General features: G+C 42.2%; 1 pseudogene; it reads left to right on the plus strand.

The window, feature by feature from the left end:
* The first annotated feature begins 940 nt into the window (after nt 1-940).
* On the plus strand, nt 941-13153 carry LOC149981463 (general transcription factor 3C polypeptide 2-like; annotated as a pseudogene).
* Nucleotides 13154-27381: the final 14228 nt, after the last annotated feature.

The following is a 27381-nucleotide window of genomic DNA, read 5'->3' on the forward strand; positions in this document are numbered from 1 at the left end:
TGGGTTCCTCCTAATGCAAGACAATGCTAGACCTCATGTGGCTTTAGTGTGTCAGCAGTTCCTGCAAGAGGAAGGCATTGATGCTATGGACTGGCCCACCCGTTCCCCAGACCTGAATCCAATTGAGCACATCTGGGACATCATGTCTCGCTCCATCCACCAACGCCACGTTGCACCACAGACTGTCCAGGAGTTGGCGGATGCTTTAGTCCAGGTCTGGGAGGAGATCCCTCAGGAGACCATCCGCCACCTCATCAGGAGCATGCCCAGGCGTTGTAGGGAGGTCATACAGGCACGTGGAGGCCACACACACTACTGAGCCTCATTTTGACTTGTTTTAAGGACATCACATCAAAGTTGGATCAGCCTGTAGTGTGGTTTTCCACTTTAATTTTGAGTGTGACTCCAAATCCAGACCTCCATGGGTTGATAAATTTGATTTCCATTGATAATTTGTGTGTGATTTTGTTGTCAGCACATTCAACTATGTAAAGAAAAAAGTATCTAATAAGAATATTTCATTCATTCAGATCTAGGATGTGTTATTTTAGTGTTCCCTTTATTTTTTTGAGCAGTGTATTTTCAAACTTATAGAAATTCATTTATTAATGCCACAATTATTCGATTAGATAAAAAAAAACTAATTAAAATCCTTAAAGTATCATTTTTAGAGATGGCTAATGATACTTCCCCACTTCAGCAACAAAAAAAATGTAATACATGTATTTTTGTCCTTGAAACATTGAATTGAAATACTGTATAATAACATTCATTCCTATGGAGGACTGCTCCTACTGAGGAGTGCCAATATGGCCGACCAATGGCTTCAAAGCCTCTCAATGGCCAATACATAGCATCAGCAATCCGGGGTTTATATACATACTTTGTATTTGGTCCTGGCTCTTTCTGATTGTCATTTGCAGCTGTGATGAACACCGCAATGAATGGGTCTTTGCTAAGTGGATATCTTCAGAGAAGGTTTGGCATTGCTTGTCGGACAGGAAATATCAATACACATTTGATTATTACATTATACTTGATCTTCTGGGGAAAAAAATCTGAATCTAACTCAGGAAATATCAAGTAACCCAAGAATACATCAAATGTTTGGTATGTGTTTCCCCTCCCAGTGAGGCTGAGAAGTACCTGCTGCAGGAAATGGTGTCTACAGCCTTCACCTTCTTCAGAGAGACAACCTCCTCTGCACAAACTGAAGAGGTAGGTCCTGTGTAGCTCAACTTGTAATAGTGTGGTGCTAGCAACACCAAGGTCTTGGTGTGTCTAACTGATGTTTACTGTTCAGGTTTGAGTGCCTTCCCGCCCACCCTGAACGCTGGGACATGCTGTTCTATATGGGTGTTCCGGTGTGGGCCATGAACTTGTGCCCCACCCCAGATGGCACCCCTGTCAGCCAGTACGCTGCCATCTACTGCTACTGAAACCTGGACTACCAGTACAGGTTGAACACCCTGATTTGGGACAACACCAGGTAGGAACCAGACAGGTAATAGGGGATCAGTGTAATATCTCTTTTTCGCTCCCAGTTCTCTTGATTTACTCTCTTTCTCCATCTGCTCTCTTTCTCTCTTTACTCTCTTTCTCCATCTACTATCTTCTTGGTCTTTCTCTCCCTTTTCTCTGGGCTATTCCCCCCCCCCCCCCCCCCCCCCCACCGCCCCAGCTCTCTGTCTCCATCCCTATTCTCTCCCCAGTCCACTCCAATGTTGGCCTTGGTATTGCCCAGGATAAAGGCTTTGTGTGGAATGTGAAGTGGTGCCCAGGAGGAGCCTGGGAGCTGCTCACAACTAACAGGAAGGTAGGAACAGAAGCACACGGAGACGCAGGGACATGTTACCCACATCATTAATACCTGTTTGGCACTGCATGATGGCAGCTAAAGCCTCAACATGACTGTGAAAGAAAACCTCAAGACACTGAGCAAAATAATAAATTAATTAACTTTCTCTCCTCCCTCTCTGTCAGGCCCCTCACATGCCCAGACTGTGTCTCCTGGCTGCCTCCACGTCAGGTCACATCACCATCGACAGCTTGCCTCAACCCAACACACTGCAGGCCCGCAGGAAACACACCGCTAAAGGTTAGCATGCTCATTTAACACACGATAGAACCTAAGCAACTTAAAATTAACACTCATATTAGTAATTTGTGACAGAATATTTAGATGTAACAGATATATGCCTGATTATGCCTGAATCAAACCTTATACTCTGGTGTTGTAGTTGCAATGTATGTGCTGCTCCAGAAGGGAGCAGTATTGCCATTCAACAGCCTGAGCTTGGTCCTGCAAAAAAGTTTTTTTAAAATCAGTTTTCATGCTGCTCATTGAAGACGCAATTGTAAAACAAATTCAAGTCAAATAAATTCATATTTGCTTCATCTTTGTGTTTCATGCAAGGGCACATCAAATTCATGTGTTGTTATTATTATTACATCATATAGAGGGGTTAGCTGAGAACATCACAAAAACGAATCGCACGCTTCAATTTGCTAGCTAGCTAATCAATAACTGTAATGATGTATTTGAGAGGCAACAAATGCTCATTGTGCAACTTTATTTATGTTGTCAATAAACAATGGAGACAAAATATAGTTTACATGTCAATAATCTAAGCCAACCCCTCTGTTTTGCCCCATAGTTGCGCATGCATCGGTTTTGTTGCTAAACAACCCATCCATGTATGCCTTAGGCTATTTACTACCGGAATATTTGTATGATCCATATTCCATACCCTCTCCTTTGGGATCACATGATCTGTAACCAAGGGAATAGTCACTGGGCTTTCCCCCCACTGCATTGTTCTGCTGGTGCATGGACTCTCCACACCACGAACAGTGTATCCTCACACATCTATCAGTGTGTGTGCGCGCATGCTCATCCTCCTATGACTTTCTATTCATCTCTGCAGAAGAGAGACCGATGGAGGGAGGTGATACAAAGAGTGGATGGTAGGATAAATAGAGGGAGGCAGAGAGAGAGAGAGAGAGAGAAGAAGAGAAAGAAAAAGAGACAATTGCTCGCCTGAAGTCATCCCTCACTGATTCTGCTCTCCAACCACATTCTGTCATCCCAAGCGGTCTGTAAGGGCTCCCATTTCCCCCATTTACTGGAGCGTTCAAATCTGTCTACAAGACAATACACTCCAGAGTGCCATCCACATGTACTCCATAGCAGTATCAAACTCTGCATTACAGCGTGTTCATCATGAGGCACATATGTTTTACGAGACATCGATCTTCAGCCTGTGATCATTAATGCATTAAGCCCTAGGGTATCCATTCCCTCCATCGTAATTGATTCACAGGGTGTTAAAGGTCACAGTACTTGGCAGTACCAACAGTTATAATAGATAGATTAGGGATGTAATATGACGCCACCACTCTTTCCTACAGTCTACTACTCCCTTATGAGACTCATCAGCCTCGGGGCAGTGTAATAAAGACTTCGGTCATTGGGTTGATGACATGTTTATCTGGTCCATCCATCATTCACACTAGAAAATTCTTGCTGCATCCCTCACAGTTTTGGCAACTTAAAGTCAGTTTGAATGCATATTCTAATTAGACTATTCAAACAACAACAACAAAAAAATGAACCATTTCAGCAGGAAACAGTCAAATTACACACACTGGTACACACACACAAAGGGCGGACTCACTCCAGGAGATGAGAGCAGCACTGCAGAGAGAGTCTGATTCATGAACTTGAAGGTTCTTTTGTGCAGACTCTTCGTTATCATCGATCCGCATCAAAGGTTTTTAGGTCTGTAGGATCACAGCTTTAGGTGTTTGTCAGCCTTATATAGACAGCTCAGAAAGCTGCAGACATCTTTTGACCATGGGTTTAGAATGCTCCCTTCAGTATATCAGGTTGGGGTAAACTTTTATGGTGCGCTTTTTGAGCAGTTTGTGGATGCAGCATTACGTTTTTCTTTTTTCACAGCCTAAAATACCTGACTGTTCTTTTCCTCTTTTAGTGCCCTTTCTATCCAGTTAATAGTTTTCTGCCTCATTGTACACAGTTCCTTTCACAGCAGCCTCCCCCTCGCCCAGGCTCAGAGCTGGGGGATGGAGAGATTACAGTACATGCCATGGTCAGTGCCCTGGGAGGTTACATTGAGGTTTTTACCGTTGAGGGAACATTGGGCTCTGTCTAGACATCCTTCATGTCCTGCCAATACCTCGTCTGGGAGAGCCTAGCTGGGTCACTAAGCTGAACTATGACCCCCTCCCCTTTAGATTCACAGCGGTCAGGGCAGCCACACCTGAGGGACGAGTGACATGTAGGGCCCCTGGTGCTGCCTGTATGGAGGGCCAGGTGTGAGGCTAAAAGAGAAATCGGGAGAGGGAATGTGGAGAATTTACTCTACATGGAGCTAGCGAGAGAGGGGAGAAATGGGGGTTTTTAGCAGACTGATAGGAAACCTACCACGGTGGCTGGATGAAATGCAAATGAGTTCATCAAAATCCCAATCTGTAATGCCATCACTGTAATTTACTAATGATGTGAGTCAGCCTTGTCTCTGTGCAGAAGTGAGATGGTTAAGGGTTCAGATGCGTGTGCACGTGAGTGTGTGCTCTCCGTCTGATAAACTGTTTTGGGCAGATAATTATAAATGGCTTTTGGTGTGTGTGAGAGTACCAGTAATAAAAATAAAAAAACCTGGTGGGTGAAAACAAAGAACCTGTCTCCTTCTCGCTCAATGGAGATAATTTAGTTTCCATTAGACAAGGATCTATAATTGAAATGACAAAGAAGATGCATCGCAACGCAGTTATTAGTGTTGGAAGGCATACATTTCAGTCTAGTACCTGACACCATTCTCACTCAAACCTGTCACTCACATTGGCCTAAATCAGCCTATGGGGAAGGGAGGATGCTGGGATTGGGGAGGTGTGGGTGGAGGGGGCGATGGTGGGGTTGCGGGGACAGTGAGGCACGATGCTTTATCGACCTGTAGGGGGGTGGGTGCAGAGGTGGACTGCTCAATGTGGAGACCAATGGAGGACCTGAAATCCCCCAGAGATTAACACTACTCTGTCAGACACCCATCCATGGCCGTATTCCTCCTGTTAGCTATGAAGTGCTATTAGCATTTCTCCAGTATTGTACTGTACATAGTGGCCATGTCCTTGTATCTATCTAACCCCATGCTGTTATTACAGATGGACGAGTAGGGCCATGTTTTCTCAGTGATTGAACATCCCTGGGCCCTGACTTTGCACATCCATATCACAGAGTGGTCAGACACGGCCTGGGATTCTGACGGCTAGCCGATTCCATCTTAAACGACAGACTGGCTTTGGAGAGGGACTGTGATTCCTCAGCTCCATGTCTCTCTCTTCCTGTCTTAGTGCTTTCTGACTGCACTGACTGCAGGGTGAATAAGAGTTGAATTAGATGGTGTGTGTGTGTGTTCGCATGCCAAATAGCCAAGTTTGTTTAATTACAGTCCGTAATAAATCTGTGTTCATGGATTGAGTTATAATCTTCCCATCAATAATCATAAAGAGTTAATAAAGACTATTTATGTGTTTCCCAATAGGTGGAGCCAGACCAGCACTGATGATCTGCCAGGTAGGCTAATATCTGTTCTCTCATCCTCACACAAAAGACTACAGCTGTATGGAAAGTTTAACTGTAATCTTCAACTCTCAGCAATTCTGAGAAAGAGAAAACACTGTCCAGCCACATGCACACAATGTTTTATTTTAATCTTATGATATGCTTGTCCTGCTGATGTGTACACATCTCATTATTATCCTTCCATGTGTGTCTGTAGGTGCATGGTGTGATCACCCTGAAGAGAGGCTCCCTCCAGGCCAACCATGATGAAAAGAATAACCAGTTCTTCTCCACGGACTGGCTGCTGGCTTCTAGGATGGTACTCAACAACACCGCAGCCTTCTGTACATCTGTGGCTCATTGATTGATTGTTATTCATTTAATCAAGGATTGGTAGCGATTTGGTGGGGTTACATGTAGTCTAGAAGTACTAGTCTGATTCTGTTCAAACTAAATGTGTAAACATTGGGTTATGAGCCCCATTCTTATAGTCAGTGTGGTTGACAGACATGTCTGGGTTTTTGTGTACATTATACATTGTTCTAATCTTTCAGCTGTAGTACATGTCCTGTTGTCTTTACCCTGCAGGTACAGTGGCCCTGTGGGACCTGTCCAGTAAGTCTGTTCTGCAGCGGGTCCGTGCTCCACACCACTCCTTTGCCCTCTACCCCTACCACTGCTTCGTTGCCCACGACAACGCCACCTGCGCCCTCAGCTTCTGCCACGCATCCAGGTAAATGGCCAATCAGAACGAAGGACTCAAGGACCTGTCTCAAACCACTAGTTGAGGCTCAAAGTCACCCTAGGATCACAACCAACTGCACTGCAGTTGTAGCAATAAGCCCATATGCGGTATGACTTACATTATCAGACTGAGACCCAGGGAGGTAGGCTACATTACCGCCTGCATCAGAGCAACCAACCAACCATTGTCATTCTGAACATGTAGCCTTGTTTTCATCTCCAACAATCCAATAAGGCCGTGGACTGTAAAAAGCAGTGACCATCCGACTGTGAGCGCCATGCTGCACCTAGCAGCTGTCTGCGTCTGCTGTAGGGCAGACACACACCTTCACGCACACATCTTTAATTAAACACTTATTTACCCCTGTAGTAAAGTCTAAAAGAACTGTAGCCTCCCGGGCCATGCATCTCCTGTGTAACAGAGCAGATAAATCTAATTAGCTAGAAGAGTTAAAGGCTCTGTGATCCCCATCTCATCTCACTCCTCAGTCTGCTGCATACTGAACAACCACCAGCAGCTTAAAGCACCAGGGTTATGTGTGAGATTCATCTTTATTAGAAAGCTGTAAAGATATCAGGAGTCACGGGTTAGAGTATAACATTGATAGGCCATAACCGCAGGTTATTTTCCAGTCTATGGGCTGGTGTTGTCGAGGCACTTGGGGCCCTGCTCTGGGTTGTTTGGCAAGGGGCAGGCATCCATCTTGTCTGTCTGGCTGGGTGGGTTTTAATTAGGGCCGGGAAGATACCAGTTTCGCGATACTCATTAGTATCGTGGCAGGGAAACAAAACGCGAAGTGGATTTAACTTCTTGAGGGAAAACAGCCCTAATGTTGGAAATATACATCATTATGTTGTCATCCAAAGTCACACGTATTTATTTTCCACAATATTTGACAAACAGCAGGTTTTTAAATGACCAAACATTATGATCTGCTTCGTGTTTTCATTTTTGCCATGGAAAAAAATATTGCGACAATGGTATCGTCCCTGGGCAGGCAGACTGGAGCGGTCCACTCCCACCTTTTCATCCTCCTTCATTTCCCTCCATCTTATATCCACATTTTCTACTCTCCATCAGCTCCCCTGTCCTCCCTCCTGTTCTATTACTTTTTCTTTCCTCTCCTCCCCTGTCCTCTCCTTATCCCCTCATATCTTCTCCCCTCTCCTCTGCCCTCCCTCTCTAGAGACCTTGTGGTGATGGTGGGGGATGATAGGAGGGTGAAGATGTGGGACCTGAGGAGGACCTGGGAGCCCTGACAGTCCTTCAAGCTCTTCTTCTCTACTGAGACGGCCTGGCCCCTGCACTGGCCTGGGGTCTCCATCTCTCAGGAGAGTACCTAGGCTACTGGTCTGGGGTCTCCATTTCTCTGGAGAGTACCTACGCTACTGGCCTGGGGTCTCCATCTCTCAGGAGAGTACCTAGGCTACTGGCCTGGGGTCTCCATCTCTCTGGAGAGTACCTATGCTACTGGCCTGGGGTCTCCATCTCTCAGGAGAGTACCTAGGCTACTGGCCTGGGGTCTCCATTTCTCAGGAGAGTACCTACAGTGCCTTGCAAAACTATTCACCCCCTTGGCATTTTTCATATTTTGTTACATTACAACCTGTAATTTACATAGATTTTTATTTGGATTTCATGTAATGGACATACACAAAGTAGTCCAAATTCGTGAAGTGAAATTTAAAAAATAACTTGTTTAAAAAAATACAACAATTTATTTTTACAGAAAACTGGTGCATGCATATGTATTCACCCGCTTTGCTATGAAGCCCCTAAATAAGATCTGGTGCAACAAATTACCTTCAGAAGTTACATATTTAGTTAAATAAAGTGCACCTGTGTGCAATCTTAGTGTCACATGATCTGTCACATGATCTCAGTATATATACACCTGTTCTGAAAGGCCCCAGAGTCTGCAACACCACTAAGCAAGGGGCACCACCAAGCAAGAGGCACCATGAAGATCAAGAAGCTCTCCAAACAGGTCAGGGACAAAGTTGTGGAGAAGTACAGATCAGGGTTGGGTATAAAGAAATATCTGAAACTTTGAACATCCCATGGAGCACCATTAAATCCATTATAAGAAAATGGAAAGAATATGGCGGCACCACAAACCTGTCAAGACAGGGCCGCCCACGGAGGTTCACCTTCCAGCAGGACAATGACCCTAAGCATACTGCTAAAGCAAAACTCAAGTGGTTTAAGGGAAACATTTGAATATCTTGGAATGGCCTAGTCAAAACCACCTTTCTTGTGTTGATTGGTGTACCTTGGTATTTCTGCAGAGCCTGTCTATATCTGATTGGCTAAACAGCTGTGACTGCAGACATGGTGGGAGTTTGATCATGATCCTACTACCCAACCTATTCAACAACCCTTGCTACCTCAAACAATTCATTGAGCGCAGATTTGTGTGTACCTTTTCCGCCCCTGCCTCACACCACACACGATATCTTCCAAAATACACTGACTTGCACAACAATGAATACAGTATGAATGCTAATCAAAATGGGTACATGTCAGTGGAGGCTCCTTAGAGGAAGGGGAGGACCATCCTCCTCAGTAAATTGAATAAAAATAAAAATTGTGAAACATTAAAGTGATCCTTTTTAGATAAAACTATACTAAATACATTCACATGTAATCAGATAATTGATTAAAACACACTGTTTTGCAATGAAGGTCTGCAGTAGCCTCAACAGCGCTCTGTAAGGTAGTGTCCGTCCTCCTCTGGGTACATTGACTTCAATACAAAACCTATGAGGCTCATGGTTCTCACCCCCTTCCATAGATGTACACAGTAATTATGACAACTTCCGGAGGACATCCTCCAAACTGTCAGAGCTCTTACAGCATGAACTGACATGTTGTCCACCCAATCAAAGGATCAGAGAATGAATCTAGTACTGAAAGCATAAGCTACAGTCAGTTAGCACTGCAGTGCATAAAATGTGGTGAGTGTTTAACTCAGAGAGAGTGAGAGACAATAGTTGAACAAACTTTTTTTTTTTTTACTTAGCTAGCGAATGCAGCTAGCTAGTTTAGCCTACTCAAACACCCGGCTCAAACAGAAAGGGATGCTATGTTACCTAAGTGGCTATGGCTATCCAACACTGGAACTCTTACAAGTTAAGCTTTTGGTTTTATTCATTTATTGCCATGGGAGCCCGCCGGTGTAACTGCTAAACTGCTTGCTTACAGATTACTCCAATTTGACTCTCTACCTGTGTAGCTACTTTGTAATCTTTCATTCGTAGGCTAGGTTGTAGCAACCTCATGATGGGTATAGGGAAAATTTGAGTATCACGTAGTAGCCTAAACCTAGCCATGTTATATTGAGCTGTGTGAATGGCAAATGAATAACGGAAGTACTACTTCCACTAACATGACATTTACATAGTGGGACAGAGTTAGAACAGAGGGAGTAAGGGAAAGGGGGATACCTAGTCAGTTGTACAACTGAATGTCTTCAACTGAAATGTGTCTTCCGCATTTAACCCAACCCCTCTGAATCAGAAAGGTCCGAGGGGGCTCTCTTAATTGACATCCACGTCTTCGGGCTCCCGGGGAACAGTGGGGTAACTGCCTTGCTCAGGGGCTAAACGACAGATTTTTACCTTGTCAGCTCGGGGATTCAATCCAGCAACGCTCTAACCACTAGGCTATCTGCAGTTAATGAAAATACTTTCTATAGGGGGGAACACTCACCGCCTGTCTTAATCTCACTCTCACAGCTGCTTTGGATCTGCTATGGTGAGTGTCTTTTAGAGAGCAACATTTAGAGAGCACTGAGATGAGATCAGTGAGTGGCTGACTGACTGAGGTAGAGTAGCAGTGAGGGGACAGTATTTTTGCCATGCTTATTGTTAACCTTTGACTCTCTCACTTTGTGATTGTCTCAGCTGTCTGTTTCTGCTACATCACAGCACAAACATATTTGGCTGCTTGTGTGTGTTAAACCATGGAGTATTACAAATGTGTTGCAAAATGTTTTTGCTTTTTCGAGATATGTGCACACAACTGCCTAAACTCTGCATTGTAGCGAATTGTATGTGTGTTTTTATGTGTGTCAGGACCCGCCTGCAGTCCCTGAGCAACCGATGCCACACACCAATACACGCACCCAGTGTGTTTGTATACGCAGCGTGGCTTGCTAGGCCGACAGATTTATTAGATTAGTCTCAGACACACCTGAGTAAACTGGAGGGCCCAGGGAGCATCTGCAAATGCTCTCCCTGCTCACAATTGTGGCGTTGGTTTCCACGACAACTCAGCAGTGCACCCAGCAGTGGCCCCTAGTGACAGCAGGCTCCCGGGTTAGGACTTTAAGTGTTGCACCCTTCATTCATTCATTTAAGAACCACCATCCATCCTTCCCCTTTTCCCTCTCCAGCCCTCCTCTCTCTAGGGCTCCTCCATCTGTTACCCTGCCTTCCGCTCCACCGACCCTGTCACTGCCCCCCACACACACACACACACACCACTCATGAGTCTCCCAATGCAGCATAGCTATGGGGCCATGGCCTTCTAAGCACAACCATTACCCACAACTCACCTGGCTAGGGCCCCCTTACCTCTGGTGTGTCACCTCACTGGGACAGTAAGGGATTAAGGTGAGGGTAGGAAGCTCTTAATAGGAATAAACTTAAAGCTCCTCGCACTCAACCCCTGAGAGGAGAAAAACCCTAGCCTCAATCTGTCTACCCTTCTCTCCAGTGTGGGAACATGCTAGGGTAAGGTTCCCTATTTCACAAAGTTCAGAGGTATAGGCCAGGGAAGATGAGGCGTATTCATGCTGAGAGAGAAGAAAATGTATCTTACTTTTAGTTTATGATACAGTAGTATATAATAGCTTTTTTTTTATTTTTATGTTTTAGCCTGTAATCAGACTCGATTGAACTATTTTTCTTCCAGAGGACTTTTAAGAATGTCCAGAACCAAGCTCCTTTTGAAACACATGCAGGCTGCAGAGACCACATGGAGACTAAGCCTGGACCTGATGCCTTTGGCTTCACTAACCAAGGTGAATCTAATACTGCCTGATATCACAAAACCAAACGACTCTTCCATAGTAATGTTCTTCATTGCTGGAGCGGCCAGGCTGAAAGCCGTGTGAATGTGATCTATGGGACTGAAGTTATCATCTGAAGACCCCCCCCCCCCCCCCCCCCGGTCTGTATTAGGCTCAGCTGGGATATAGGGAGGAGAGGAGGAGATACTCTCAGATGACCAGGCAGAAATAAAGAGAGACACAAAGTAATGAGCTGTAAAATGAGGAAAATGTCACCCTGGGCCTCAGTGGAGAGATGGGGGGATGAGAGGACAATAGAGTGCTATAGTCATGATGCGTGGTGTCTGGGTCGTGACAGATAGAGTGATGGAGATGAGCGGCGCTCTCCCAAGTGACACAGGGGAGGGGAGCGGGTGGGGACACTAGTCATCAAGGCACAGTCATATCTGCTCGTTATTGCGCACACCTGTCGACATCGGTACACTTGCATCAGCGCATATTGACACTCACCTGGACTCCATCACCTCCTTGATTACCTGCCCTAGATATGCCACTCCCTTTGGTTCCTTCCCCAGGTGTCATTGCTTCTGTTTCAGTTTCCCGTCTGTACGTTGGTCGTGTTTCTTGTTTTGTAATTATGTTTCATTATTAAATGATTCACTACCTGAACTTGCTTCCCGACTTACAATAATGTAGGCCTAGTGCTATAACAGTGATAGCAACCCATAGCTTGGTCATGGAGCCAGTCACTCTAGCTTAGTGTTAGATCTTGACCATGTAGGGAAGCAGAGACTGTGGATTAAGCAAATATTCTGATTGTAATCGATCGGCTGGGTAAAGAGTTGCACTGGAGCTCAGCACTGTCAGGATGTGTTAGCCCTCTGGCTAAACTCTGACAGTCATTGCCTTCTGAGACCATGCCTTCAGAGACCATACTTTCAGAGACCACAGCTGGCAATTTGGTTGCATTAACGGGATAGACTCAATCTCTACTGTCTCTCAAGCACTGTTCTTTATTGGTACTGTATAGAGCAGTTAGATTCACCTGCGGGACCATTTTTTTCCTTGAGCGAATGGTCGTGGGCCAAAACAACATAATTAAAAATAATTTGTAGACTGCAAATTGACTGCAAGAAGCCCAAACATGTATCATATTTGACTAAAACATAATCATTTACAACTTTGCTTACATTTGTATACGATCACGTGTCTCTCTTATGTGTGGGAATATTTGGGTACAGATTTCTTAAATTAAAATCACTTGGAGCTGATTTTCTGGTGTTTTTACAGTATTTTATGTCCAACAATGATAATTAAACAAAAAAATATTTTTTTAAACTTAGAGGGCCAAATAAAACCACCGCCAGTTGGGGAAGCCTGGTATCGAGGTTGACAGGTTTTCCCTTAATCCCTCATCTCTGTGTACATGTTTGGTTACTTTTAGCCTGTGAGGGATATTTCTAGTTGTGGATGTGTGACTGTTGAATTGAGGACATAATTTCTCCTTGAAAGGACAAATATAATATGGTCATTTTTATCCAGTTGACTTAGTCGCCCATGCAGGAATAAAACCTACAGGTCTGGCGTTACAACCATACTACTGAGCCATCTCTTAATCAACATAAATCATCATCCCAGTGTGCGTTGACTGTTCTCACCCTGTTCTTCTCTGTAGATCAGTATCAACCCCAGCCTGTGTGCCCGGAGCTGGGTGTTGTCTGCGGGCCAGGCAGACCTGGTGAGAGACCACTGCCTCAGGGCCTTGAACAGTTCCCACATTAACAAGATGGTGCAGGAGACCCAGGCCTAGTTCAGCACCATGTTCAGCCTGGAAGCCACAAACAGCCAGGGGGACGCCAGCACCGTCAGACACCACAGAGAAGCTATAGGTTACTGGAGTTCTGCTCCTTGTAACTCCCCCTCAGTACTGAAATGTGCTCCTCTCTCCACTTCCTAAAGAATAATATTAGGGCTGCATTCTAAATTGGAATTCACACATGGAACATACATGTCAAAATAAGATTTGCATGGAAGTTTGAGTTACAGGAGGGGATCTCAAGGTAGGATCCAGCCCCCAAGGAATATACTTGGCTGCTTTGTTTGGACAGTAAGCCCATTCTAATTTATAATAGTATATGCCATTTAGAAGATTATTTTATCCAAAGTGACTTAGTCATGCGCGCATGCATTTTACGTATGGTTGGTCCCGGGAATTGAACCCACTTCCCTGACGTTACAAGCACCATGCTTTTCCAACTGAGCTACAAAGGACCACAATTGTTTTATATTGAGCTTTTTTTGAGAAGGAAAAATAAATGCTATTTTACTAGAACTTTTATTTGTATATGAATACATTGTAAACTGAGGACTCACTTGAAGGTTCTTATAGAACCCATACACTGCGTCATTGCAACGCCATGGCACTTTAGGGTTTTTCTGGTCATTCATTCTTATCTTCTGCCTTTCTTGCCACCGTTCCTTTTCTATCTCACACTTTCAGGTGCACCGTTTCTGTTTATCAGGCATACACCATGTTTTACATTTGTCTCTGAGCCAATGAGTTAATACTTTGTCTGAGGGTTTGTCTGTCAATCTAATTTTATAAAAATACATATTTTCTGTCCTTTCTAAATCTCTGAGCCCTTTTTCCTCGTATTCCCAATTCCCCTATAGTGTAGTACCAGGGACCTAGGTCAAGGCCTCCGGGAGTTAGTGATTGTAATGAAAGTCTGTAGTTAAGCCTGTAGTGAGTAACTAACTGTAAAGAACGCCTAATGTGTGTAATCGTGGGCTATCTGCAGTGATCCATCCCTGTCTGATTGAATGTAGCCACCATTTGACTTCTACCCCATTTGAGAGCTGTTGATGGTGGGAAAGGGTCCAGGGAGGAATGGACTTGGAGGTAATAAAGCAGCAGTATAATACTATCAGCAGCACTGCCTTATATCAACCTGGACTCAGGGGTAGACGATTTCTACATTGGCCTCTTGACCCGATTTCCACTAGATAACCCAGCCACAAAGTCAAAACAGCTTTCCCATTTTGACAACAGATGCTGCTCCGGCGTGAGAAATCAATAGGTGAATATCACACAACACTGGAGGGTAAGTAATACTGTGAAACACTATCATTCCACTATTAATGCAGATGTATTAGGGACATTTTCAGAAATTGCAATGCTTGTTTTGATATAATCATGTGTAGCACCTTTAAGTGACCATCTGTCTTATGCAATCATACCAAACATAACATATCCTACTAATTGAGCGTCTCAAATTTACCTTTACTATGTTACGTCTAGCATATGAGACCAGCCTGCTTGTATATGCTGCTGCATATCAGTGGTGAAGCCTGATCTTTTCTCAGCAGATTGAATCGAAACTCAATGTTTTACTTTATGTCCATTATTCAGCATGGAAGACAAAAACACTGACACTGATCAACCAAATGGACATTGGTGATTGGGGTGAGAAATAGGGTTGGAAACATGTTTATTTCAACATTACGAAGAAATACTCTTATAAACAATGAAAACACTGTCATGTTGCACTGAGCCTCGCTGTTTGAAAACCACATCAGTTTTGTAGGTGCACCTTCCCGACTTTCACTTCTCGACTTCCGTCTGCAGTCAGTTGCTTCAGTCTTACCACTCAAACTAGCCCAATGATAGGCCTACTCTTAAAATGGCAGTTTCTATACTGTTGGATTACCTCATGGGGCAAACATATATTTCATTTGGGGCTAAAGCAGGAGCATTGCCTGTAAATTTCTAACACACTGTGAAGCTGAACATCCGCGATGCGGATTGAATAGAGCCCTTAGCGACAGAGCCTTTTTTTAATTCCAAAGTTCCATCTGAAACTAGCGATAGTAGTTGAGAAGACAATGGTAACTTCCAGGTTGAGAATTAAGTATCACCCAAAACATTTTAGTTGAAAAACTGCTGCCGGTGCTTTACACTAGCTAAGGTGTAATGATAGTATGAAAGCTTTCACATCAGTGGAGGCTCCTCAGAGGAGGAATAGGAGGACCATCCTCATTGAATTTAATAAAAAACTAAATAGTGAAACGTTAAAGTTATCCTTTTTAGGTAAAACTATACTAAATATATTCACATCACCAAATAATTGATTAAAATATTGTTTTGCAAGGAAGATCTACAGTAGCCACATAAGCACTCTGTCAGGTGTAGCTAGCTTCCTCCTCCTCTGGGTACATTGACTTCAATACAAAATCTAAGAGGCTCATGGTTCTCACCCCCTTCCATAGATGTACACAGTAATTATAACAACTTCCAGACGTCCTCCAACCTATCATAGCTCTTTCAGCATGAACTGACATATTGTTCACCCAATCAAGGATCAGAGAATGAATCTAGTACTGAAAGCATAGGCTACAGTTAGCTAGTACTGCAGAGCATAAAATGTGATGAGTTGTTGACTCAAAGAGAGAGAAATAGTTGAACAGTTTTGAACAAATTAATTCCTTCTGAATTTAAGGAGAAGCATGAGGGAAAGAGCTGGTTGGTTTTGGTTGTATTATTGTTTACTTTCACTTCGCTAGCAAATATCACATCTCCAAGATGGCATAGCAGTCAGACGTCTTTTGTCCTTGTCTTGTCGTGTCCCGTATATATATATATATATTTACAACTTTCTTTGCATACCTTTTTGTAAATATTTTTTTATTTTCCATAAACTCATCTTCAAAATACTCCCCTCCAACCCGCCTCACCAATTTATATTTTAAAAAAAGAAAGCATTATTTACCTCAAATCTGTAATCCTCCATAGAAGCTAACCAGAAGCTAGCCAGAAGCTAGCCAGAAGCTAATTCAGAAGCTAACCAGAAGCTAATCAGAAGCTAGTTAGGCCCCACCGGGCCTTCACAACTGGACTACTGACGTTATCTGCCCGAGGGAGTTATCCGGCTGGCTTCTCCGTCGCGACGTTACCTGAACGCCCATCTGCGGTCCCCTAATCATTAGCTGTCTTATCGGCTGCTATCTGAATAGACCTATCGGACAATTGTATTTTTATTTTTATTTTTTCTTGGGCCTCTATAACTATATCTACCACTCTGAACCCCACTAATCCTACCGACGGAAATGCACGAGGTGGCTAAAAACAGACCTCCATCCTATGCTAGCTTGCTACCGATGGCCCGGATAGCTGTCTGAATCGCCGTGACCCCAACCAACCTCACTACTCATTGGACCCTTTTGATCACTCGACTAAGCATGCCTCTCCTTAATGTCAATATGCCTTGTCCATTGCTGTTCTGGTTAGTGTGTATTGGCTTATTTCACTGTAGAGCCTCTAGTCCTGCTCACTATACCTTATCCAACCTATTAGTTCCACCACCCACACATGCGATGACATCTCCTGGTTTCAATGATGTTTCTAGAGACAATATCTCTCTCATCATCACTCAATACCTAGGTTTACCTCCACTGTATTCACATCCTACCACACCTTTGTCTGTACATTATACCTTGAAGCTATTTTATCGCCCCCTCCTTTTACTCTCGGTTCCAGACGTTCTAGACGACCAATTCGTATTGCTTTTAGCCGTACCCTTATCCTACTCCTCCTCTGTTCCTCTGGCGATGTAGAGGTGAATCCAGGCCCTGCAGTGCCTAGCTCCACTCCTATTCCCCAGGCGCTCTCTTTTGATGACTTCTGTAACCGTAATAGCCTTGGTTTCATGCATGTTAACATTAGAAGCCTCCTCCCTAAGTTTGTTTTATTCACTGCTTTAGCACACTCTGCCAACCCGGGTGTTCTAGCTATGTCTGAATCCTGGCTTAGGAAGACCACCAAAAATTCTGAAATGTTCATCCAAAACTACAATATTTTCAGACAAGATAGAACTGCCAAAGGGGGCGGTGTTGCAATCTACTGCAAAGATAGCCTGCAGAGTTCTGTCCTACTATCCAGGTATGTACAGTGCCTTGCGAAAGTATTCGGCCCCCTTGAACTTTGCGACCTTTTGCCACATTTCAGGCTTCAAACATAAAGATATAAAACTGTATTTTTTTGTGAAGAATCAACAACAAGTGGGACACAATCATGAAGTGGAACGACATTTATTGGATATTTCAAACTTTTTTAACAAATCAAAAACTGAAAAATTGGGCGTGCAAAATTATTCAGCCCCCTTAAGTTAATACTTTGTAGCGCCACCTTTTGCTGAGATTACAGCTGTAAGTCGCTTGGGGTATGTCTCTATCAGTTTTGCACATCGAAAGACTGAAATTTTTTCCCATTCCTCCTTGCAAAACAGCTCGAGCTCAGTGAGGTTGGATGGAGAGCATTTGTGAACAGCAGTTTTCAGTTCTTTCTACAGATTCTCGATTGGATTCAGGTCTGGACTTTGACTTGGCCATTCTAACACCTGGATATGTTTATTTTTGAACCATTCCATTGTAGATTTTGCTTTTTGTGTTGATAATTGTGTTGATAATTGACTCCATCAGGTTTTCTTCCAGAATGGTCCTGTATTTGGCTCCATCCATCTTCCCATCAATTTTAACCATCTTCCCTGTCCCTGCTGAAGAAAAGCAGGCCCAAACCATGATGCTGCCACCACCATGTTTGACAGTGGGGATGGTGGGTTCAGCTGTGTTGCTTTTACGCCAAACATAACGTTTTGCATTGTTGCCAAAAAGTTCAATTTTGGTTTCATCTGACCAGAGCACATTCTTCCACGTTTGGTGTGTCTCCCAGGTGGCTTGTGGCAAACTTTAAACAACACTTTTTATGGAAATCTTTAAGATATGGCTTTCTTCTTGCCACTCTTCCATAAAGGCCAGATTTGTGCAATATACAACTGATTGTTGTCCTATGGACAGAGTCTCCCACCTCAGCTGTAGATCTCTGCAGTTCATCCAGAGTGATCATGGGCCTCTTGGCTGCATCTCTGATCAGTCTTCTCCTTGTATGAGCTGAAAGTTTAGAGGGACGGCCAGGTCTTGGTAGATTTGCAGTGGTCTGATACTCCTTCCATTTCAATATTATCGCTTGCATAGTGCTCCTTGGGATGTTTAAAGCTTGGTAAATCTTTTTGTATCCAAATCCGGCTTTAAACTTCTTCACAACAGTATCTCGGACCTGCCTGGTGTGTTCCTTGCTCTTCATGATGCTCTCTGCGCTTTTAACGGACCTCTGAGACTATCACAGTGCAGGTGCATTTATACTGAGACTTGATTACACACAGGTGGATGGTATTTATCATCATTAGTCATTTAGGTCAACATTGGATCATTCAGAGATCCTCACTGAACTTCTGGAGAGAGTTTGCTCCACTGAAAGTAAAGGGGCTGAATAATTTTGCACGCCCAATTTTTCAGTTTTTGATTTGTTAAAAAAGTTTGAAATATCCAATAAATGTCGTTCCACTTCATGATTGTGTCCCACTTGTTGTTGATTCTTCACAAAAAAATACAGTTTTATATCTTTATGTTTGAAGCCTGAAATGTGGCAAAAGGTCGCAAAGTTCAAGGGGGCCGAATACTTTCGCAAGGCACTGTACGTACCCAAACAATTTGAACTTCTACTTTTAAAAATTCACCTCTAAAAAAATACAGCTAGCAAGTTTAGTCTACTGAAACACCCAGCTCAAACAGAGAGGGATGCTATGTTAGCTGGCTGGCTATGGCTATCCAACAGAGAGGGATGCTATGTTAGCTAGCTGGCTATGGCTATCCAACAGAGAGGGATGCTATGTTAGCTAGCTGGCTATGGCTATCCAACAGAGAGGGATGCTATGTTATCTAGCTGGCTATGGCTATCCAACAGAGAGGGATGCTATGTTAGCTAGCTGGCTATGGCTATCCAGCATTGGAACTCTTCCAAGTCAAGGTAAGCTTTTGGTTGTATTAATGTATTGCCACTGGGGCCTGCTAAACTGCTTTCTGACTGTACACTGTACTGCATGATTGTAGCGGGTTTGCTAATGTGTTAGTTCTAGTAGTTCTGGTTGACTATGACGTGACAATGATGTGTAGCGGTTAGCGGTCATGATATGAAAGTTTGGCTTGCCTGGTCACGGACAGCTGATGTGTTGTGCACTGAAGTCCACAAACAAAGTGAAAAGGTGAGAGGAGGAGAGCACGTAGATAGTTGCGAGAAGGAATTATATATACAATAAGCAAAGTGATCATTCTGATTTTATGTGGCTACTATGAAAGTGAACTGTTTGCGTGTGATCAGGGGTGTATTCATTCCACCGATACGGTTAAAAAACTTTTCTTAAATGGAAGTAAACGGGCATAAACATTGTCCAATAGATATTCTCATTTGCAACTGATGGACTAATGATTACACCCTAGAGAAGCTAGATGCAGGCCAGAGTGTTCACGGCGTCACGGCGGTATTGAATGTGTAACTGTCGGTCACCATTAAATCAAATCAAATTGTATTTGTCACATGCGCCGAATACAACAGGTATAGATAGTGAAATGCTTACTTACATGCCCTTAACCAACAATGCAGTTTTAAGAAAAATAAGTGTTAAGTAAAAAAAATATATTTTTTCAAATAAAAGTATCTAACACATAATGAAACGGCAGCAGTAAAACAACAATAGTGAGGCTATATACAAGGGGTACAGATTACTCAAAATTCCCTCGAACTGTGCACCTACGTTGTAAACTTTCATCCATAGGCTAGGTTGTAGCAACCTCATGGTGGGTGCAGGGAAAATTTGATTATCATGTAGTAGCCTAAACCTATCGATGTTACATTGAATTGGGTGAATGAATATGACTGACAGTCATCCAATATGCTATAATAGAACTAAGGCCATGCTCATTAACAAAAATATCAACCTCGCTCATCTTAAACGGCACCGACCGCCACTGAGTCACATATCACCATGACTACGGCCATGTTCGAGAGGATCAAAACCACAATGTATCATGAGTCAATTCTGACTTACTGATCTACAAATAATAATGAGTCGTTATTTATGATGCAAGGTGATTTGTAGATCAGTCAGTCGGCAGTCGCCTTGATGCTCTCGAACACGGCCAAAGTGTAGGTAGGTGAGGAAGTGATAGCCACCTCTGGCCTTGTTTGACATTGTAACTGACCGACTCATTACTATTTGCAAATCAGTCAGTCACAATTTACCCACGATACATCATTGATTTGATGCTCTCGAACAAAGCCGTAGTAATGGTGATATGTGAATAATTCCTGCTGCTGCTCTGTACAGTAAACTACAGTAATCTCATGATGTAATTAGTTGTCCTGATTATGACTGGAGATGTATGACTGCATTATCTGGATCACACTAATGAAGAATAGTATTGGCCTGTAAAGTTTACAGCTCTGAAAATAATGAAATAATTCATAGCCACCAGTTATCATCTGCACACTTTTATTTTAAGTTTTACAAAAATCTCACCAAAAATAAATAAAATATCAAACAGCAACCACTCATTTGAATATATCACCAAACATTTACACACAAGACTTCAGACTGATTTTATACAATAAATCAAATTAATTTACACTTAAACAATACTGATATTTGCAATTTTCATACAATACAAGACAGCATTCTGAAACATTACACTTAGTTGGTGAACAAAATGTTATTTATTTTAAATTTGAGTAGACTTGCCTGGGTGAAAGATGCTTTATAACCACTTTCTGGTCCAAAAGTAATACACTGGCAGTTGGTTCCTGTTGTTTTGACCTGTTGCTTTGTTCCATTTCCATATGGTTCACAAATGAAAATAAAATATTTACATTTGATTTAATATATATTTTCCTTTTATCAAAAGTGATCCAAATAGATTTGCGGATAGTTCAGTGACATTTAGAAGCGTAATCCCTCCCAAATAGTCATTTGAGCAGTCGTATGAAGATATCCTTATTACACAATCTGAATGATAAACACTCATGCAAGTGTTCGGTGAAGAATGTGTCCATTTCTGTTAATTTTCAGTGCAGGTTACAATATTGACACTTGGCTGCAGGCATTAAAGTACAACAAGAATGGCGAGTGCCATTTATATTTCAAAGTGTCAGCGTGTCACAGGTTGGACTTTTTTTGTACAATACACTTATCACTGTACGTTTTCTGAAGAGATGCACTATTATTTGCTGGTTTGTTTTTATGATGCTGACAGGTGTGCGTGCTCGCATGTGGTGGGAGTGTATAGGTACGGAGTAGAAGGCTGACTGACTGACCCTCTCTGGAATGTAGGAAGGTTGTTGAGGCAGTGTGGAGGCATTGGAACTACAAACAAAAACCCTGGGCAAAGCTCCATGGCATGTAAGGCCTATGACAGCGTGGGAGTGGGTGAGGAGTGTGTATGGGTACGCTTTTTGAGAATGTGGATAGGTGGGAGTATAGAGATGGGATTCGTTCATTTGACCTCTCGCTTGTGTCATCCCAAACCAGTGAAAGAAAACGTCCAGGCGTGGCTATGATGACGAAACTGCATAACTGGAGGGGTAATTCAACACATTCCAATGTAGCCTACCTCCAGTGAGTTTCAAATGAGGAATATAGCACTGTGAGTATCAGCCAGTCTATTTGCTATATCTGCCTAGGGCATATCCCGGAGCATAGATGAACACAGCCCACAATGCTAAAACTAAATCGACCAACTCCGTTTGTAAATTGGTCTGTCTTAAGGATTCCTTCTCTGAGGGAGATGAGTGAGCTTGTAGGATGATTTCTCACACTGACATAATCCATTTTCTAATTTGAACCAGAACTCTTTTCCATTGTGAACAATATAAATGCTACCATTTGGCAGACACCCTCAACTGAAGCACAGATGGGTAAGACAGAAATCTCATTGGTTTCAGGGTTCTTATGTCAATATCAATGTACTACTCCAAATAACTCAGAGACAAGCTATTACACTGTGCTGTTGCCCTAATGCACCATGCCAATGAGGGATTGCTCAGTCTAAAAATGCTCGACATCAGCACAGACTAGTGAAGCAATGGCATACAGTACTATAAATATGTGCTGATACATTCAGAATATTTTCCTATTTAACATGTCCCCCTCCCCGAGATGCAGTTTCTTGGCATGAAATTCATTTTCTGGAATATCAATAGCTCCTGAATGGATGGTATTTATATTGAAATATTTGGCATGATATGGTGCACATACACACAGTATGTCCTGTAACCCTGATGGATCAGAAAATGTTTTTTTTGGTCTCATGATGGTGCACAGTGTTTCCATTCCTAGCTTACATTGACAATTAGTGCCTTCAAAAAGTATTCACACCCCTTGACTTTTTCCAGATTTTGTTATAGCCTGGATTTCAAATGGATTAAAATAAAATGTTGTCACTGATCAAATTATTTTATGTTGAAATATTATGAAAATTATTAAATATGTTGCATATTAAACAATGTATCTATGTAGTGGAAAAACAGACTGTCTAAGCAAGGCGTAGCTAAAGATTATAACACACAAACAAGTTCAAAAGACTGGGTTTGCATTTTTTATGTTAGGATGTCCTCGTGAATAAACATTTTGACTATTGTAAGCTGATAAATATGTCTGTTTCATTTAAACCAAAATCTTACAAACTCTGGGTTGTGGAGTAGATTAATTGAGGTTTATGAACATTGATAACAATTTGGTCCTTCGAGCCGGATTCCGATACCGGTCCATGTCGTCCGAAGGTAACATGCTGAAAACCGTGCACGGGCAGGTCGTTGACCCGTAAATTAAATACCTGTCCCCTGACATTGGGGTTCCATAACAGGCCGGTATACATTTCTAAGGTCGACAGAGACAGTGACGGAATCCAACCAACATTGCTTTTCCCAGCCTACAAGACGAAGGTCAGTAAATCTTTATTCACGAATTTGGGGGAATATTTTAAGACATCTTGGACTTGATATTCTAAACACCTAGAATTAATCAAGGATAGGAACTTAGGTATTCTAAACAGATTCACCGTGACTGTTTAATACTTTGTGTATTAACAAAATCAAATCAGGTCCGCAAAGACCTGAGGTACCTGTGCACTACCATAAATAAAACTAGCTTAATAATTGAGGTCTGTGAGAAAAGGCTGAGAGGTTATTAACAAGGGATATGAGATAGGGCAGTGATTTTGTGCAAATAGGATAACTTAAATGGTTAACATGGTAAATTAACCATAGATCCAATTCATAGATCCAAACCTAAATAAAGTCCTAAATTGAAGAGAGGCGAGGATGTAAAATAGGACGGTTCTATGCGAACAAGATCTCATCCCCAGAAGATAAGATATGCATAGTATTAGTAGATTTGGATAGAAAACACTGAAGTTCCTAAAACTGTTTGAATCATATCTGTGAGTATAACAGAACTTATTTAGCAGGCAAAACCCAGAGGACAAACCAATTCAGATTTTTTGGGGGGTCACTCTTTTCAATGGGTTTTCATTGGGAATCCAGATTTCTGGATGTCAGTCTTTTGAAATTGGTTGAGGTTTTTCCTTTGTGTAATGAAGAAGTAGCCCTGTTCAGAACGAGGGTCACTTGTAGTGTACTGTTAGAGGCGCGTGACCAGAAAGCTAGCTACAGTTTGTTTTCCTCCTGTATTGAATACAGATAATCCAGTCTTCAATTTTATCGATTATTTACGTTAAAAAATACCTAAAGTTGCATTACAAAAGTAGTTTGCCAAAACATTTCAAAGTTTACAGATAACTTTTGAGATATTTGTAGTCACATTGCGTAAGTTGGAACCGGTGTTTTTCTGGATCAAACGCGCCAAATAAATTGACATTTTGGATATATATAGACGGAATTAATCAAACAAAAAGGACCATTTGTGATGTTTATGGGACATAATTGGAGTGCCAACAAAAGAAGCTCGTTAAAGGTAAGGAATAAATTATATTTTTATTTCTGCGTTGTGTCGCACATGCAGGGTTGAAATATGCTTCTCTTTGTTTACTGGGGTGCTATCCTCAGATAATAGCATCTTTTGCTTTCGCTGAAAAGCCTTTTTGAAATCTGACATGTTGGCTGGATTCACAACAAGTGTAGCTTTAATTTGCCATCTTGCATGTGTGATTTAATGAAAGTTTGATTTTTATAGTAATTTATTTGAATTTGGCGCTCTGCATTGTCCCTGGCTTTTAGCCAGGTGGGAAGCTAGCGTCCCACAGAGGTTAATAGCTTGTTTAGGTTCAATTGAAAGACTAATTCATTCAAAATAATAGTGAGGCAATTGATGTAATATGGAGTCATATTTAAATAACTGAATCACAGATAATGGTGAAAGAGTTGTGCCCACCAAAATGTTTTTTTATTCTTATGGATTGACAAGAGAATTATGTTCTCCAGGTACATCACCCAATTTAATTATATTACTCTGTCTGCAAACCAGAATTTGTAAGATCCTGGTCAAAGTAAAGTTTGTTTTTAATCGTACGATAGACGTAAGGCAGAACGTCGTTTGGGCAGAGGTTATATTTTTGCCCACGGGTAAGAGGAGGAGAGTTGGTTGTGCGCGCTGGGATATATTTGGCTGTACGGGATTCAGGTCTGAATAGTTGAAATCGTAAAAGTTGTGATAGTTCCTGGTTATTGATTCTTGGTTTGATTGTTTAGGTAACACCAGTGAATTTGAACAGGAAGTTAATGTATCCTAACATTATAATCTGTTTCCATTACGTGGAACAATGTCAGGTCAGTAAAGTAGATTGCAGGTTGAGTTCCTTTTATTTTACAGGGACAGTGCACATTAATCACAGTTGTGTGTGTAATGGCAGGGTATTCCTATCAAGCACTTTGAGAGACTGTTTGCAGACAGACTGAATGGGTTTTAATGTTGCAAAGCAAGATTGGGCCAAACTAGTCAAGTAGTATGTTAAGTAGGGGAATTTCATAGATTTGAAGTACAGTGTTGTATCCAAGGGTAGTGCATGTTCAATTAAGTACATATAACCATTGAGGAAATTTTAAACTAATGATTGGAGGGAGTACAATGGAATTATCATTAAGTTTTGTTTGTAGTCAACGTTTGGGTTTCTGAATCGGTGGAGTATAATGAAACGCTGACCAAGTGGTTGTGTTTTTTTTCTGGGAAAACGAGTGCTTCATTGTCTCTCTTTGGAATTGTTTTCTGGGGGCTGTAATCTTGAAGGGAGTGAGAGAGGCATGTTTCTACCAAATTGAAAAGGCCTGGAAATGTTTAGAACCTGGGGGTTGCCTTTGGGTTGAGGAAATTTCCATTTTTCCTAGAGACACAATATCTTAAAGGGGTACACACACAAACACACAATTTTATAAGTTTTTGTTTTGTTTTAATTAAACACGTGAATTATTTTGATAAGGGAATGTTCTGGGAACCTGGGATACAACATGTAGAAAATGTTTGATGGTTGTTCTTCAATTTGTCTAATATAGTAAGAAATACTTATTTGAAAGGGTGGTATGACTTTTGACCTCTGTCGTGGCTCTCCTGTGTGGTCTGATCAGCCTCATGGGAGGGCCATTTGGATAATGAATTTGAGGTCATTTGTGATACTGATTTTAAGGTAATTTGTGTAATTGATCATTATAATAGTTTAGTTGACATATTTGTAATTTGAACCAATGAGAAGATCGGGCATAACCTTTGATGATGAGAAGACTTCCTTAAGTCTCTCTTCCTATGGCCATAAGGGTACAATAATTTCTTTGTGGAAGGTTTCAAAGTAGGGATTTTGATCTGATTATGTCATTTGAAACTGTGTTTTGGCTTTTGACCAGTAGTAGTATTTTTATACAATGCTCATGGAGAATTATGGGTTAAAAATGGGGTGAAGGAGGGTTTATAAAAAAAACTGTCAAGGTTATTTTGAAACTTTTTGGCTTAAGTAATGTTTAGTAATCTAGCAAAGTTTTATGTTCCCTTAGGTAATCAGCTGTTGTTGTATGCAGTGTAAGAAATTTAACACAAGGCTGTGAAATGTATATAATAGTATTATTATATTTTGTTGAATAAGGTAGTAGAAAAGGCAGATGGAGAAGGGCTCCCCCGCCCTATGTGGAGGCCTAAGACGACCTTGATGGTTTGGGAGTTTTAGGAGGCGGGGGGGGGGGGGGCAGGAAGTGAGGAAGCTAGAGAGGGAGCAGAAGGAATTTGAGGAGAATGAGAGACGGAGTGAGGATCAGGAGACCTGGAGAGTTACGAAAGGTTAGAATCTCATAAGCCAGGATTGAGAGAAGATAGAAGAATTCCCACTCATAACCTTATCCAACCCCAGAGCTAGGGACGGAGCATAACCAGACACGATAGAAGTCTATAGGGCATGGACACAGAGGGATGTAGCAAGGGCGTTAGGAGTCGCACATCCTAAGACAGGAATAGGAGGATTCAAAAGAGATTTGGTACAAGGATAAGTTGCCCATACTACCTAAGTCATTGTTTAGATATGCAGCAATATTGATGCTTGGGCAGAGCCACTCGATGGAATTAATTCACCCAGGGGAATGGCCTGTCTGGTAAAGCTGTTCATGAAGGCAGGGAAGCCAGACAATGACAGTTGCACTGATCTGCATCCCAGGTTCACATTACATCCAGGCTTCCCCCTTTCACAGTTGCAGGAGGAAACTATTATTGTATGGTTCGATACAGCACACATGGACGTAGGGGAAGTAAGAACATGCAATAGGACAGAGAATGTTACAACCGACGAGACAATGAGGGACCTGACTGGGTGGTTGAGTTTCACGGACTTTAGTAAGATAAAAAGGCTTAGAGCGGGTGTCTGGTGGTTATGTGGAGGCATGAAAGCTGTGGCCTAACCAGCCTACCAATTGGGCCGGTATTTGAGAATTAGTACAGTTAGACATGCCCTTCACCCTTATCAAACACAAAGACCCAATGCCAGGTAGAAGAGAGAGGAGGGCTCCGTCAGGGTCTTTTGACAGTAGTTTACATTGGGGTTCCAAGGAGGGTGCCTGATGAGTTCAAAGCTAGGAATCAGATATTGGTGGATTAGAATCAAGCATCTTCTGGTGCTCAACTCTCAAATGTAGATTGGATAAATTATCTACTATAACCAACAGCG

This window comes from Oncorhynchus mykiss, chromosome 8 (assembly GCF_057628025.1).
Source record: "Oncorhynchus mykiss isolate SJ-2025 chromosome 8, ASM5762802v1, whole genome shotgun sequence".
NCBI classification, from domain to species: domain Eukaryota; kingdom Metazoa; phylum Chordata; class Actinopteri; order Salmoniformes; family Salmonidae; genus Oncorhynchus; species Oncorhynchus mykiss.